The sequence below is a fragment of the Anas acuta genome, chromosome 3, assembly GCF_963932015.1.
Source record: "Anas acuta chromosome 3, bAnaAcu1.1, whole genome shotgun sequence".
NCBI lineage: Eukaryota > Metazoa > Chordata > Aves > Anseriformes > Anatidae > Anas > Anas acuta.
Window position 1 is genome coordinate 77000049 of NC_088981.1, and position 14989 is coordinate 77015037.

General features: G+C 41.2%; 1 protein-coding gene across 9 annotated transcripts in view; it reads right to left on the bottom strand.

Annotated features, from left to right (window-relative positions):
* The window catches only part of KLHL32 (kelch like family member 32), a 121373-nt gene extending 111188 nt beyond the window's left edge, over positions 1-10185 (bottom strand). For 3 of the 9 annotated variants that reach the window (XM_068677881.1, XM_068677886.1, XM_068677876.1), the window contains exons 1-2: positions 9778-9934; positions 1770-1883 (exon numbers count right to left, since the gene is read on the bottom strand). The gene's annotated coding sequence lies outside the window, so the exon portion shown is untranslated. Of the gene's footprint in view, positions 1-1769; positions 1884-2231; positions 2293-9416; positions 9439-9777 lie in introns of those variants that run through there. The other 6 variants (XM_068677882.1, XM_068677877.1, XM_068677878.1 and 3 more) reach the window with 5 other exon arrangements.
* Positions 10186-14989: the final 4804 nt, after the last annotated feature.

Consider the following 14989-nt stretch of genomic DNA (forward strand, 5'->3'; position numbering starts at 1 on the left):
GTACTCTAAGCACAACCTTACTGTTTTTTTGATTTTTGTTCCCCGCTCTCGCTCCATCTTTGGACAGCAACATACCGAATGCAGCCAAGAAGAACAGAATGAAGGACTGCATCCAGATGACACAAGTCACTGTAACCAAAGGGTTGACTTCTAGGTTTGGCAAGGTTCATTCATTCACATGGCAACGCTACCTTATCAGGTTACACTTGCTCTTCAGTAAATATAAACACAAAAATAGGTATGGAAGATATCTCTCTGCCTTACAGTCCTTTAACTGTTAGATCTGGCAGTGTTGCCAGTCAGTGAGCAGACAGAAGTTGTTGCATCACCACTGTGACCATCCTTTCAAATATAACATGAGTTGCATAATGCAAAAAATAAATAAATAAATAAATAAAAATTGCTAGCTTTACCTCTGTACTTACACTGAGTCTGAAAAAGACAAGGGATGTTTCTTCCTGTCTATTTCCAACAGAGGAAGAGTACAAAATACAGACTAGCTAAACCTAAAAGTTATTTGATCTTAACATATTTATGAAGCTCTCTCAGTAAGCACTAGTGGCAATACCAACCTTCTCTCAGATAACTCAAAATCTGATGCACAAATATTGCTGGGACCTGAGTATTTACCAGATTTACCATCATGTAAGTGTGGTCTTTGAAGTCCATGTCTCAGACAGAGAACAAATTCCCTGAATTGGGATTGGAATTTACCAATCTGGAAGTTCTAAAGCATCCTCAGCTCACCTGCATTCAACACAGCCTAATGCAGAGGCTTGCAGAGACATCAGAATGGTTTCTCAACATGTCACCTGCACAAAACACTGTACTAACAACACTGGTGCCTACAGCTCTTGCTATATTGCTCAGAGCTAAGTGAGTATCTACACAGCACAGTCAATTTGCATGTCCTAAAGATATTTATATACGGAAGGTTTCATCTTTCCCAATAAAGCAGACTGTATTTGTTTTTCCTACCATTGCAGTCACAAAAGCATTTGATGTGTTGCTTCAATTTTCCAGCCTACTAGATTACAGTGGAACCACACAGATAAGAAATTCTCTGTGAAGATCCCAAGACTTCTTAAGACAGGCCTCTGCTCCATGGAGGTTATAACCAAGAAAAAAAGTGCAATTTCAGGCATAAGTCTTATTATTACCACTTCATCAGCTCCATTTCCAGTCTGAGTCTAACCCTTTATTTTTTAATAATGGAGAATTTCTTTTGGAAACAGATATGGTTGCATAAATACAGCCAACATGAGTTATCTGCTATCAAAATACTCAGACATTACTCAGTCACAAAATAAATAAATAAATAAATAAAATAAAATCAGTAAAAAATAAAAGTGGGGTATTGCTTTGGGGATTTGGTGTCATTTAATAACTAGTTAACTACTGTTTAAAAAAAAAAAAAAAAAAACTCACAAATACACAAATCCTTCCTTTGGCCACACAACTAGAAATACTCTGCTCATCTTAATAATGCCTACCTATCACTTTTTACAGTAATGTTGGACTGAAAGGCTGAAATATGCCAAGAACACAAAATAATATAGAAAATCATTTCAAAGAAGTAGCAAATCTCACTGATTTCCTTTCTTGACACAAGAAGTGTTTCCCTCACACAAAGGTTTTTTTGTTTGGTTGGTTGGTTGGTTGTTTTTGTTAGGGGGACAGATTCTTTGCTTTAGTTAACTGCAACACTGTAACTAGCTAGTAACACTCTCAGAAACACATAGAAAAAGTGTTGGTATTCTTGGAAATACCTTAGGGAGATTCAGAAGACTTCTTGCAGTGCTAAATGCAGTAGTTGGAGATTTTCCACCCTTCTCTGAGTCCGGAGTTGGTTAAAGTCATTGCATTTGGTTTCCCAAGATCGTCTAAAAACAGGAGAACATGAAGTGTTACTGAAATTTGTCCCAGGTTGGCAAACAAGGGTTTTCAATATTTAAAGTCACTTGCTACTTCTTAGGCACAATCACTTCTGCTTTTGTAAACCATGGGTAACAGCTCATCTTTTATTTGTTTTCAGTCTCTCACAGAACCAGTTTGTTATGATTGCTCTCTCCTACACAAAAGCTGGTCAGGATTTCCAAACACCCTTCTGTTTGTTTATGGTAAACTGCAGTAAAAACATTTGCTTATTCCAATTCAGTGAAAGAATCTGGTAAATAAAAACACTAATTTAACAACTTTTATCCCTTACTATACAAAAGAACATCAAGCACCTTCAATCCATGTCTGTCTAGTCGGCACATATTCAATCCCAGGCAAAGCAGTCTTGCTATTCTGTCAAGATAGAAGAGGTACAAGTTCAGTAGCAACACTGGCTTCTGTGTTTCCTTTTCTTGCCTGGTCTAGAACATGTAGAGACATTTCTGGGGTTACCTTTTGATTTTCAATTTACTTTTTTTTCCTTCTTAAAACTGACTGGTGTTGTGATCAGCTCTACGAGGAGTGCTGGTGAACTGGTCCAGAGCACACCTCCACATGGATGCCAGCACAGCAGGGGTGCAGGGGGATCACAGGTACCTGAAGCTGATATTGCTGCAGAACATTTTGTACTGAACCATGACAGAAAGAGTAAGGAGAGACTGATCCGTAGCTTCTATTCAGCTGCTGTCCATCCATCCAGACAAGGATTGTAAGGGATCATAGATTTCCATTAGATTTAGAAGATTTAATGGATCCACAGATCCATAAGAAACTCCCTTTCTTCTGACATAGTTTTAAAACGTGTATCAATGGAAAGAAATCTTAACTGAGAACAGAGAGCAGAGCTTTTTGTTTGGTTTTCTCTGTCAGATAAAACGCTCTGAGCTCAAGATTTTCTTCAACCTTTTCCCACCCCCCTCAGCTTGATAAACACCTTTTCCTAATTTGGAGCAAAGCTTCTGTTTTAAGGAAGAAAATCCTAAAAAGATCGTCTCTAATCTTTTTTAAAAACCTTTGATCATTAATTGGGATCAGAAATATCTTTAGAAACAAAACAGACAAGTGTTCAGACTTCTGACCTCATCAGTTCAAAGCAAAAGAAATGCTTCTGCCTGGTACCCCTGCCCTTCTTTCTCCTTCCCGCAGACTACATTCAATGGGCTCAAACAAACAACACCCTTCACCTCCACCTACCCTTAGGTCACCATGGCTACACCACTGCTTTTGTGTGCTTTTATTTTTTAAATAAAAGCATTCAGGACTTGGCTGGGTTTGCTGTGAGCTGCTTGGTAGTTACATAGTAATCTCTCCCACTACTGGGGCCAAAGAATAAAGGAGCCAGAAGATAAAGATGCAGCCTATGAGAATTCCTTCCTCTGAGTTTCTAGCAACCATTTTAAATATTCACACAACACAGACCAATCAGTGACAGGGGAAAACACAGAAACATAACATAATTCCCTGAAGCAAATTATGCCATCGAAGACACTTCCACTCCCCATCCCCAGTACGCCCCAGGCTCTGCCACAGATTTTTGCCCCAGAGCACAGCATCAGTTGTGTTTCCACCCTCCCACCAGCACTGCAGTGCAAACCCACTCACCGGCAGCTCACACAGCTACAGACATGCCATCACGGTGCCCACAGCAAGCTGAAGTACAGGCACAAGCCCCACTCCCCCAGCTCTGCTACACAAGCAGAGGGAGGTGGGAAGCTGGAGGTGTTCGTGTCTTAATCTGCCTCCAACAATAATGGACAGGGCTCAGCGATTAAAGCCTTGTTTCTCTTCACTTATCCAGCAGCACCACTAAAATCTATACAAGTCCAAAGTGCATGAGTTGCTCAGTAAAGATGATAAATTCAAACAGTCTGTCTAGCAGCTTTCCACCCTGTAAGACATTTTAAAGCAATATAATAGATCCAGAATCCAATGGAAAAATGAATAAGCTACAAGAAGTATGTACCACCCTAGTTTTGTGCATAACTTGTTCTCATCTTCAGAGTCCCCTCTGTCACTTGCACCCAAACAGCATGCTTCTGGCTGAATATATGCTTGAAGGTCCAGTCACACTGGTCCAAGAGAACTGCATGGGATCTCATGTGGCCAGTCCTGGCCACAGAAACATTTCAGAGGTTGACTTGCTTGCTGTAAAGCTGAACTTCTGTTTCTGTTCCTTCATAAGTAAGCAAGTGAAGAACACTCAGTCCTTTCTTCTTCACCTTCCCACAGCTTCTATGTTTTTTCTCCTCTTAGATGTGACCCCGTTTGGAGGAAGAAAGAACGTATGCAAAAAGAGGACACATGAGATTCCCTAGTTGTATTGCATCCCTCCATTTCCTATGCACCTTCCCATAAGTGAGTGCAGCAGGTATATCTGTATGCAACTCACCACAGATCGCAAGAGATGCGAAACGCAGTTCGATTCAATCTCACTGCGGATGGGCTGTGCAGCGCAGCTTTTAGTGTGCTCGGCAGTCCTGATGCACAAAGACCCTGACAGACAGAAGTTCTGTCCTCTCCCTGCTTGTTCGCCTGGCTTTTCTACTAATGGAGGGAAAAAATACATATGTATAAAGGAAGTTCTCCTAAGGAATATGACGCACAGCACATATTATTATCCTACTAAAGAAGTTACACACTTCAGGTCAGCCATCAGCTGTCCAGATCTCTCGTTTGATCTCCTCAGTTTACAGACGTCAAAGTCACAGTACTTTCCAGAAACATCACCTCAGATCTTTCCTGTTTTATGCAACTAAAATAAAGGTCACTTTCACTCAAAGGAGGCTTTCAAAACCAAGTATAACACAGAAAATAATGAATGCAAAGAATGCATCCCTTCGGAGAGGGAACCTTATGACTGTTGTTATTTATTTAAAGATACCATTTTAAAATCTATATTAGGTGGGGATGTATATATATATAAACATATAAAACCATGCTCTACATATAAGCCTAGCTGTTTGAAAACAAGATCACTATCAATCTTAGGGAACAGAATGCATCCTGGAAAGAATGCATCCTACAAACCCCGATGACACTTTTTAAACACAGGTTTTTATCTCTTCTGTCTTGATAAGCCAGGTAGAGCTCCAGTTTAGCTCACAAATGGCAGTAGCCCTTTGTATGTGCTTCATTTAACCTGAGGTGAACCCTGATGGAAAATGTTTCAGACATAATAAGGCCATAAGCTTGCTCATGTCCACTTCAGAATTCATTATTAATCTAAGCAACGTAGCTTTCACTTAGCCAATCAGCATTTTTTTGCCGGTTTTCTGTTTGTTTGTTTTAAACCCATGGAGGACAGAAACCAAATGTTATCAACATAGCAGAAATGGACCTCAATCATTCTTACATATCACACCTTCAAAGCAAAAGCCCCTTGATGCCCAAAATAAAAATGCAGAGAATTTTTTGAAGCAGACTCTTACTGAACAGTAGGAGGAGAGGCTATTCTGGAGGCAAAAAGGGGTTAAAAAAGTTGAAGATGGTAAGGTTTAGACTACTGGGGAAAAACGTACACATCCACATTTTTAAGACACATCTTAAGTAATCACAAATTCAGAAAAAAAAAAAATAGTAGATTAGGCTGCAACATCACACCTTCTATTCTGTCAAAACCCACCACTACATATATAATGCAATTCCTGTCAGGAAAAATAAAGACAAATGGTTGCAAAAGACACTCTTCAGAATAACCATAACCTTTAAGTACTGATGAATCAAAATATTTACAGTGTTTATCCCCCTATAAAGCTCATCCTCCACAATTAAAGTTCTTCAACACTACTGCAGCATATTGCTACAGAAATTTTGGCAGAACACATTCTCAATTTACATAATTGTTCAGAGTAGTCATCTAATTTAAAGAAAAATCATACATTTTCAAGTATTATTGATGTTCTGAAAGCCTCTGATTTATTTTTCTCATAACTTTACATATTCTGTTGCTTTCACACTACAGACAAATCTCTAATTGCTGATATCAAAGTCAATAGCTCCTTATTGGCATGAAAACAAACAGATTTTGTGTGGCATTTACTACCGGGACTTTTTTTTAAATGTCACCTTTAATTTCTCAAGCCAACTGAGAGATGTAGTCTGAAGGGTTAGCAACATAGGTATGTGCATAAAGACACATCCGTACTACCTGTGTTCCCACAGAGTATCTGCCCTTTATGTGACTTAGCTGACAGCGTGGAGCACAGAAGATATTCCAGCTCAGTTTTCCCTTGGGTGCAAAAGGTCTTCCCAGAAAGAATAAGGGATGGTAAGGGATGTCAAACATTAGCTATGTCCACGTTTCTCCACAGCTGAAAGAACAACTATAAAAAGTACAAGCCTGATAAAATCTTGACGAAACATTTTTCCAATTCCACTCCTGGCCAGGCTGTACAGCAGTGTGCGCAAAGTTCTTTCACAAGTGCTGGAAATGACAAAGCCTGAGCCAGAACATAGACTAGCACCTGCCCAGGACACACTGTAGCTTCTTTCTGGCCTGCTTTAGATATTTCTCTTTCCACCAAGGCCAGACCAATCCAGCATGGCTGGTCCACACATGAGCACTCAGGACCAGGAGTTTCAAAGCTCTCCTGGTCTCCCAGTTCAAACTACTCAAATATACCATCATTGCTCCACTTTTTTTGTCCTGAAACTGCTTCCCAGAGTTGCCTGGAATTTCTTCCTGGACTCAGCAGGAATGCTTTCAGCGATTTTCTCCTATGTATACTTCTTCTCAAATTAAAGACAGTAACCATTTAAAGCCCAAAATTCAAGTCAGAGGCAAATCCCACTCATGAGCCAACACACAGCTTCTTTTAAATTACTTAAAGACGTAAGAAGTATCTGCTTTCTACTTGTCTTCAGAGATCAGAATTTGATAATAAAATGTCAAAGTTTCCTATGAAATCAAGTTAGTAAAAGACTGTAAAATAAAGAATTCCACCTACAAGCACGTCTTTCAAAAGGGTAAGCATATAGAATGGCAGAAGTAACATCAACCCTCTTTTGATCTCAAGTGACCAAAATGTTAACAGTCAGAACCCAAAGAACTGAAGATTTGAAAATTGATCCTATGAGTCTTTCACTATTAAATATAGTTCTCAATTCAAGAAACTGGGGAGAAATACCAAAAAGTTAGTAATTTTTGTGAAGGAAAAAAAAAAAAAAAAAGTTAAAAATCTGGCTTCTGAAAAACAAACAATTTGTTAGGAAAACCTTTGTAGTTTTCTATCTTTGACACTGTTCCTCCAAAAATCTCAAAAGAATTGAGGTATAAAAATTCAAACACAAGATTTTTTTTTTTTTTCTTTTTTGTTTCCAAACAGTTCTGGCATAATTGAAGGCCTCAGAGCATAGAACACACTGGAAAGTGCCATATGAAAGTCTTAAATCAATAAGAAATATGAAGAATTTTATATATATATACTAAAAAGAACTAAAATGAGACAACTACAAGGTTACTGTAGGTGAGCATAATGACAGTGGACAACATTCACATTCAGTTGGTTTCTTCTGGAACTGTCAACTGTTCTTGCCTGAGCATTTAAATGAATGTCATTTTTCACTTCAACCAACTCTCATTTCTCACCCAATTTATAATTTATCACTTCCCTGAACTCACGGGGCAACAAATTATTGCCATTCTTGATCATTAAGTCAATCACACTCTAGTCAGCAAAGTCAACCCAAAATACCAAAGCAGTGCCATGAATTTCATATAGATTCCTTTTTGCTACATTGTAGAAGCTCATCATCACTGTCAGAAGCTACATTAAATCTATACCTGATTTTTCAGACAGAAGCAACATGTTCTGAATCAAAAAAGAAAATGGAGATAACAAAAAATGTCATTTTTTAAAGTGAATATGTTGCATTTTCTCCAGATAAGTCCAGCTCGCTTCACTTTGCGAGGACCAACTGAAGAACAGGCCTGTACAAGCCTGAGTTTCCATCTGCTACAAGTGTTTCAACCATACTTCTCCTTATTGTGAGCTGCAGATTTATTGGTCCCCTTATTACTAACAGAACGATCAAAAGGTAATAAAACAAAACAAAAACCTCTTCCTTGACGTTATTCAAGCATTTTATTTTCATTAATTCAAATCCCAAGCCAAATTCACTTATACATGTAGTAATATACAGCCTTTTTAACAGGAGTTGCCATCTCAAACACAGCTGCTCATGCCCTTCTTACAGGGCAGACAGACCCAAAAAGATTACAGCTCAGTTCATAGGTGCCAGAGAATCTCGAGTTTGTTGTCCGAGGAAAAACTCTACATTTTCTGTTCAGGGCCAATACAAAGTCCAGACACTTCTGAGCTTGCTTTCAAAAGCAAATCTCCAGAAATTTAGTTGTTGCATACACATCTTTACTTTTAGAATATCACATGGTTTTCTAGCAGTAAAGACAATGCTTAGCATGATATTCTGGGTGGTTCATTTAGTATGCTAATTTATGAAGTGTCAAATAAATAGCACCTCAGTTTCCACATTGAAATTCCATTCCTTAAAAGCACTTCCTCTCTCTTAGGATTGAGTGCAAGACATACCTGCAAATCTAACTGGATCATTTCTGAAGAAACACAGATGCTACTTCTTCCCCTCTATTGTCCCCCCTTTTAAATATTAGAAGTAATATTTTCCCCACATCTGCCAAATCAATATATATCCAAACACACATTTTCTCCATGCATACTTATACAGCAAGAAACGGGGACTTTTGTTGCTCATATGCACTATAAATCACAACCCTAATGATATTTTTATCAACAGTGTGAGCACCTAAGAGAATCTTATGTTTAAGAGGTGTTAATTGGTATGACTGCATTATTTTTAGTGCCCTACTAAAGCGAGAGCTCTTTATTCTGGAGCAGTCTCTTGCAGTACCCATACCTCGCTTCGTACCTCATACATAATAACTGCAAAGTGCTTTGCAGATACTGTCAAATTATTCACGATCCAAAACGCAGACAAAAGATGAAAGGAATTCTCCTGGAATACTTTCAGTGTTAAGCAGAAAATTCTCTATTCATTTGCAAACTGGCACATAACAGGGGGATCATACTGAGTAGCTACATACCGGTAGATCTTTAAGCAACTGCGATTACCATATGATTTGCTCAGCGTATCGCTCGATTTCTGGAAGTTTTAGGCAAATAATAAACTTTGTTTCTGGATGAAAACCTCCAACCAGTTGGTGAGCACCCTGCGGAGGCCTTGCCCCTGCCAACACAAGCGGGTCCCAGAGTAATCCTTCACCCTCGGTGCCACCTCTAGCAGCGTCGCGGCCTCTGGGGCTAATTTTTAATGACTAAATGAATGCTGCCCTTAGTATTTATTTATGCAAGTGAGACTAACTCCAACCCGCTTCAGAGATGTTCTCCTACACCTTACAAAACCAGGGGGATTTATAACAAGCTGCAAGGTCTGATTTTGGTGTTTTTATTAGGTGTATGCGCCCTACTCGCCCGGCTCCCCACCTGCAGCTTCCCTCGCCGTGCCGCTCCGAGCCGCAGCCCCCTGCCAGCGGGGCGATGTGGCGCATTTAAGCAGCAGAGAGGAGCACGAAGAGCTCGGCTCAGGGGCTGCAGGTCCGGAGAGGGCTCCTTACCCGGCTCAGCACGGCATCCTGCCCTGCCCGGCTCGGATCCCCACCTCTTCCATCTCGCCCCGACCCCGCAGGACCCAAGCCGAAGAGGGCGCCCCAGGGGCGGGCGGTGCTGCTTGATCCGTCCCCGTGGCAACAACCAAACGCACCCCCCCTCCCCTCACCCTCACCACCACCACCCCGGCTCCCCGGGCACCTCCAAAACCCCGGCTGGGTGCCGGCCGCCGGCTCACCTCGCGGCAGGTGCCTCCCAGCCCGCTCCGACGGCGGCGGCGGGGCGAGGGGTAGACGAGGCCGCCGAGCCGCAGAGCCGCCGGGCCGCCTGTGCGGCTCTGCCCGAGCGGGAGGAGCCTGCCCGCGCCGCCCCGCGCCGCCCCGCACCGCCCAGCGCCCGCGGCCGCCGAGCCCCCGCCGAGCCCGGGGCGGGTGGGCCGCACCTGAGCGGGAGCAGCCGGGATCCTGCCGCCGGTTCCCGGCCGCTGACCTCACTCCCGGGGCCGCCAGCCGCCGCTGTGGAGCGGGAGGAGGCCCGGCAGAGCCCCTGGCGTAGCCCCAGGTGTAAAAGCGGCACGCTGTGGTCTTTTCCTTTGTATTTTTCCCCCAGATGCTGTCTGTGGGGGGACACAGTAGCAGGCTTTGCAGTGAGGCTCGATAATGCTCAGCAGTTTTTCTTGCCTCTTGAAACTGAGGTGGTAGGAGCTTTTCTCCCCCTACCCTCTGACTGGTCTCATGATCGTGAAGAACCTTCTACACACCAGAAATTAAAAAAAAAAAAAAAAAAGCAAAATAATTAATGATTAGTGAGCCACTCTTACAATTCAGCAAGAGCAGACATTGCTGTACTACTATTTAAATAATTCTACTATTTAAATAATTATTTGGAGCAGCTCGAGTTTTAAGCAGAGTTCACATCCTGCCACTGGATTTTTTTAGGAGTCAGTTCTTGTTTTCTCAGCTGTTTGGTTAATACACACAAAAAAAAAAAAAAAAAATTGGTCCCCAAAATCTCTGCCTCCATTTCCAATATACTTTCCTACTAAATTGTATGTGTATGTAGCATCACAGGAGTTCAAGCCTTTTTCAGCTGACAATGCCCAAAACATTTCTCAGAGTCTGGGCCTTTAGCTAAGCCTGACAGATGAGTTGTTCTACTTTGAGGTGTCCACTAAAGGGATCTAAAAAACAAAACAAAACAAACAAACAAAAAACATAATAAAAAATAAACCCAATTCCTCCTCTGCAGAGCAGACAGTGAAAGCTGCAAAGTCCATTCAGAGAGTGCACAGCACCAGATGCTGAGTATGATGCCTTTTGAGCTGTGTGCTGTTTCAAAACAGAGGCATAAAGACAAGGCCACTGCTTCTTATCTGGGCCGGTTAACTCATGTGCAATGCAAAGCTGTTGTGGCCACATTACCAGGGCTATTTTGCTCTGTGTCAGCTTAAACATGTCCACACCTTGCTGCACTGCACAGTGTGGACGTGACAATGTTACGTGATGAACAGTCTTGCTGTACTCAGTCACTTCTGAGCCCATGTGCCTAGAAACTCAGCAGGAACTGGAGTGCTAGCGTTGCAGGAGGCAGAGTGCTGGTGGCAGAGGTGAGCAAAATGGGAGCAGAGGGCAACTGACTGGCCTCTGAGGGGCTGAAAAATTATTTCAAGGCAGGCAGTGCTTTGCCTCTGCCCCTGAAGTGGCTACACGGAGAAAGCACAGGTAAGAACATCCAGGTAGCAGTGAGGTGCTGGCCTTTTAATGCCTTTCAACAAAATACAAGATTCAATTAGTGAGAGCAGTCTGAAGCAGCCACAGACGTTGACAACTTACGCATATTTTATAGGTCACTTCCTATCCTGTCCATCAGCAGCTAATATATTTGGATTAGTTGTATCAGTGTCTTTGCCTCTGTTAAAGAATTGGTGTATGCAGAAGTTTCATATATGCCTTTTTTCAAAGATTACAAAATAAGGCTCTGCCATTTGATAGTAAAGCTCAGCTGTAGAGGATGACTGAGGAGCATATACATGTACATGGGTTAGGAACAGCATTAAATATCTTGACACTAGTGGTGGAAATTATTCTCAAACTAACCTGCCAGTCTCAGAATAACATGAAGGAATGTGCTACCGTGTCTGATGAGATGGAGGGCCACAAAAAGAAATTAATATCTTCTTCAGATACCACAGTCTCACTGAAAAAAAAATAATACAGGAAGAAAAAGCCAGTGTTTTTTCTCAGTTTCAAAGTACTGTGAGAATTTAAGAAAAGAAGTGGAAATGGCAAATACACAGAACATAAACTTCTGATTCAAAACAAATTTATTGTCTCTGGATAATTTCCTTCATGGGCTAAAGGAAATGGTGAAAACAAGAAGATCCTGGTGGAACCCATTCTATTCTATATATAGTCTATTCTCAGCAATTTAGCAATCTCACAAATGTGTCTCAGGATACTGGTAAATGGAGTGAATTTAAAACTTCTTAGTTAGTGGGCTTTGTGGATCAGCAGCAGTCCTCCTTCAGCGATGAGAAACAGCAGCTTCAGTGTCTATAAAAGCAAACAAGATTTATGATTGAGTTCGATATTTTGTATTGGATATTTTGTTCTGCATTAAGTTGCAGTAGATGTGGTTTGGAATTTCCACATCCTATGAACAGATCTTGCAGTAGATTTTATTATATGCATATCAATAATACCAATAGTTTTGTGTGTGTGTGTGTGTGTGTGTGCAAAGACACCTGACAAACTGCTGGCACTGAAATGAGCTAATTGACTATTTTAGAAGCCATGTCACCCATGAGAGCTATAAACCAGCAGCCTATACTGACCTTAAAAAAAAATAGAATATGTCACGTTGCTGCCAGCCATGTTCAGGATCTCCACGTCCACACTCATTTAAAGGCCTGACATGAATGACTGCTAAAAAAAGAATCTTCTTATTGATTTCCAGTATGTGCTCACTAAAAGCCAGTCAATAAGTAAGAACTTATTCAAAGAGTGGAATTGCACTATGGCTATTGAAAGCTGGGAGCGAGACAGAACACGATTTTGTGTAACAGGGAAATGGAATGGATTTATGGGTTATATCTTCTCTCAAGAGCAATCGTGAATTGCAGCTTCTGCCATCTACAAAGTACATGATTGCTAGAGACAAAAAAAATGTCTTGTAGACAGAAAAATAAACTTGTCAGGCTCTTTCATTCTATATACATATATAAGTTTATCCTGCTACAAATATACTCCCTTAGATATTTTTTATAAGTCTGACTCCAAAGATTGGCATCAATGTAATTTCTTTATCACTGCAACATATGGCAGTCTTCCCTGCTGCCAAAACATGGCCATGTTTCAGCCTCAGGGTACAGCTGGGTTGAACTTAAAACTGAGACTGTTTTCAAACATAGATCCAGAATTTTATTTTACTCCTTCTGACACCATAAAGGAAAAGTAAACTCAAAATTCCATCTACTTGCTGGCACTGGAGCCTCCATGAACACCACAGTGCCTAGTGGCACTAGTTGGTAGCAGAAGGAAAAAAAAAGTTTTACCCAACCATGCTAGGAAGAGTATTTGCCCTGTAGTTTTTTGATAACATTTAAAATGACAAATGGCCAATACTGTCTCAGGATCATATGTCACTCACCTATCTACACTGAAGACTTCTTCAGATCCCAGCCTGGATTTGGAAGATTCTGAATCTCATGGTGATTTATGGTGAGTTTCCTGCATAACCACAAATTACAGGAATCTATTTTTGTGCAATCAATGTAAAACTGTCTGTTCTCAGAGGCTCTTTACAACTCATCCATGCTTAATCCATAATTTCCTCTTTGCAAAGCTGAATGTAAACCTGCTTTACTAGTACCTTACCTCAACATTCTGAAAATCGGCCAGATAGACATAGCCAAATCCTAGTTACATTTGAAAGTATACCAAATACCACCATTTTGAGTAAAATCAAGCACTACACTAAATTCTGAGTAGTTTGCTCAGCTGAGCATTTTCCAGATCGCATGGCAATACCACAATCATATAAAGCAACCAAACAGAACAAGGGTCCAACATCAAAAAAAAAAAAAAAAAAGGAAAAATATGTGTGTATGTGTGCATGTGTGCAATCTTACTCTCCAACCTTGCAGCTAGGGCTAGAAGAAAACCCCTATGTGCCTCAGGTTTCCGGCTTATTGGTTGGTGCTGGCAAGCATCAATTGCATGATAACACCCACATACAAGAAGCCCAGTAGGCACAAGAAAACAGGTAAGGGAGTAACTATTCCCTTCCCAATAGTAGATATATTAATAGTAGTGTTAGCTATAACACTGGAGATGTCTAGGTTAGTGCATTGACCTGGTTCTTTTGGAACAGATTTAGTCGGACGCAGTGACATTCCTTACTGAAAGAAGGAGGTGTCCTGATGGGTAGTAGGATGCTAAAGGTCCTGTTTTGATCCTTATGATGCTTCCCCTGATGTGCATGTTGTTCTGAATGCAACTCTAGATGCAGCACTTAACATTTGCAGAACGGAAAAAAGGAAGACAAGAAACTAATGAAACATTTCTCTAAACAACCCATATAGTACTGTTGACAGGTAAAGTGCTGGCCACTGAAAGTTAACATTTTTTGTTGCTGTTCCCCCATCTATCTCCCTTTTCTAGATCCCCCCTCCTCCAAAAGAGAAAGTTTTTTTTTAAAAAAAATACACATCCTCAATGCCAAAGACAAGTTTGGCATGGCTCAGGCTGAGGCTGCCTTAAACAAAATCATTCTCTGCTTCTGAACTGTTGAAATCAAAATAGTCTGGCATGTTAAATGTGACAATCCACAGCTTTTATTTCTGTGAAGTAGGAGGTGTATTGCTAGCATCAAGCAAGCATATTTCATTGCTCTGAAACTGTAGTCTAGAGAAGCTAAACTGTAGTAATAGAGCAGCACCACTTAGCATGGGGCTGCTCCAAGAGCAACTGGAGGCTCTGCTGTCTGAGAAGTCCCATGCCAGGGGTAAAGGATGACAGTATGGTTGGCAGGGGTAGAAACCACAGGAAAATGGTCAGGAAGAGGGAGAGAGACACAAACTATGGCAGGAAGAGATTCCCCAAATAATGGTGGATGTAGATGTACTACAGATACCAGTGACAGGAGGTCTCAGCTAATTCAAGCACCTCAGTGTCTGGTCTGAGACCCCTGCACTTTGCAGCTCCTCCCAGGTTGTACACTGGAAGCAGAAGACAATCTAGTTGACAACTTGAAGTTGAAATCTGTAGTCTCCCAAAGCCTGCCTGTGCTCATGTGCACAACTGGTGGTATATCAGTGGAGGGAAGAGGTTTTGTGCTCATGCTGGTAGCAAAAGCAGGTCAGACCAAAGATTCGCCTAACACAGTGAGATTGAATCCTCGCAGGTTGATTTTCCAGTGCTTAACTCTTCAGTTAAGGAACAGTAGAACTG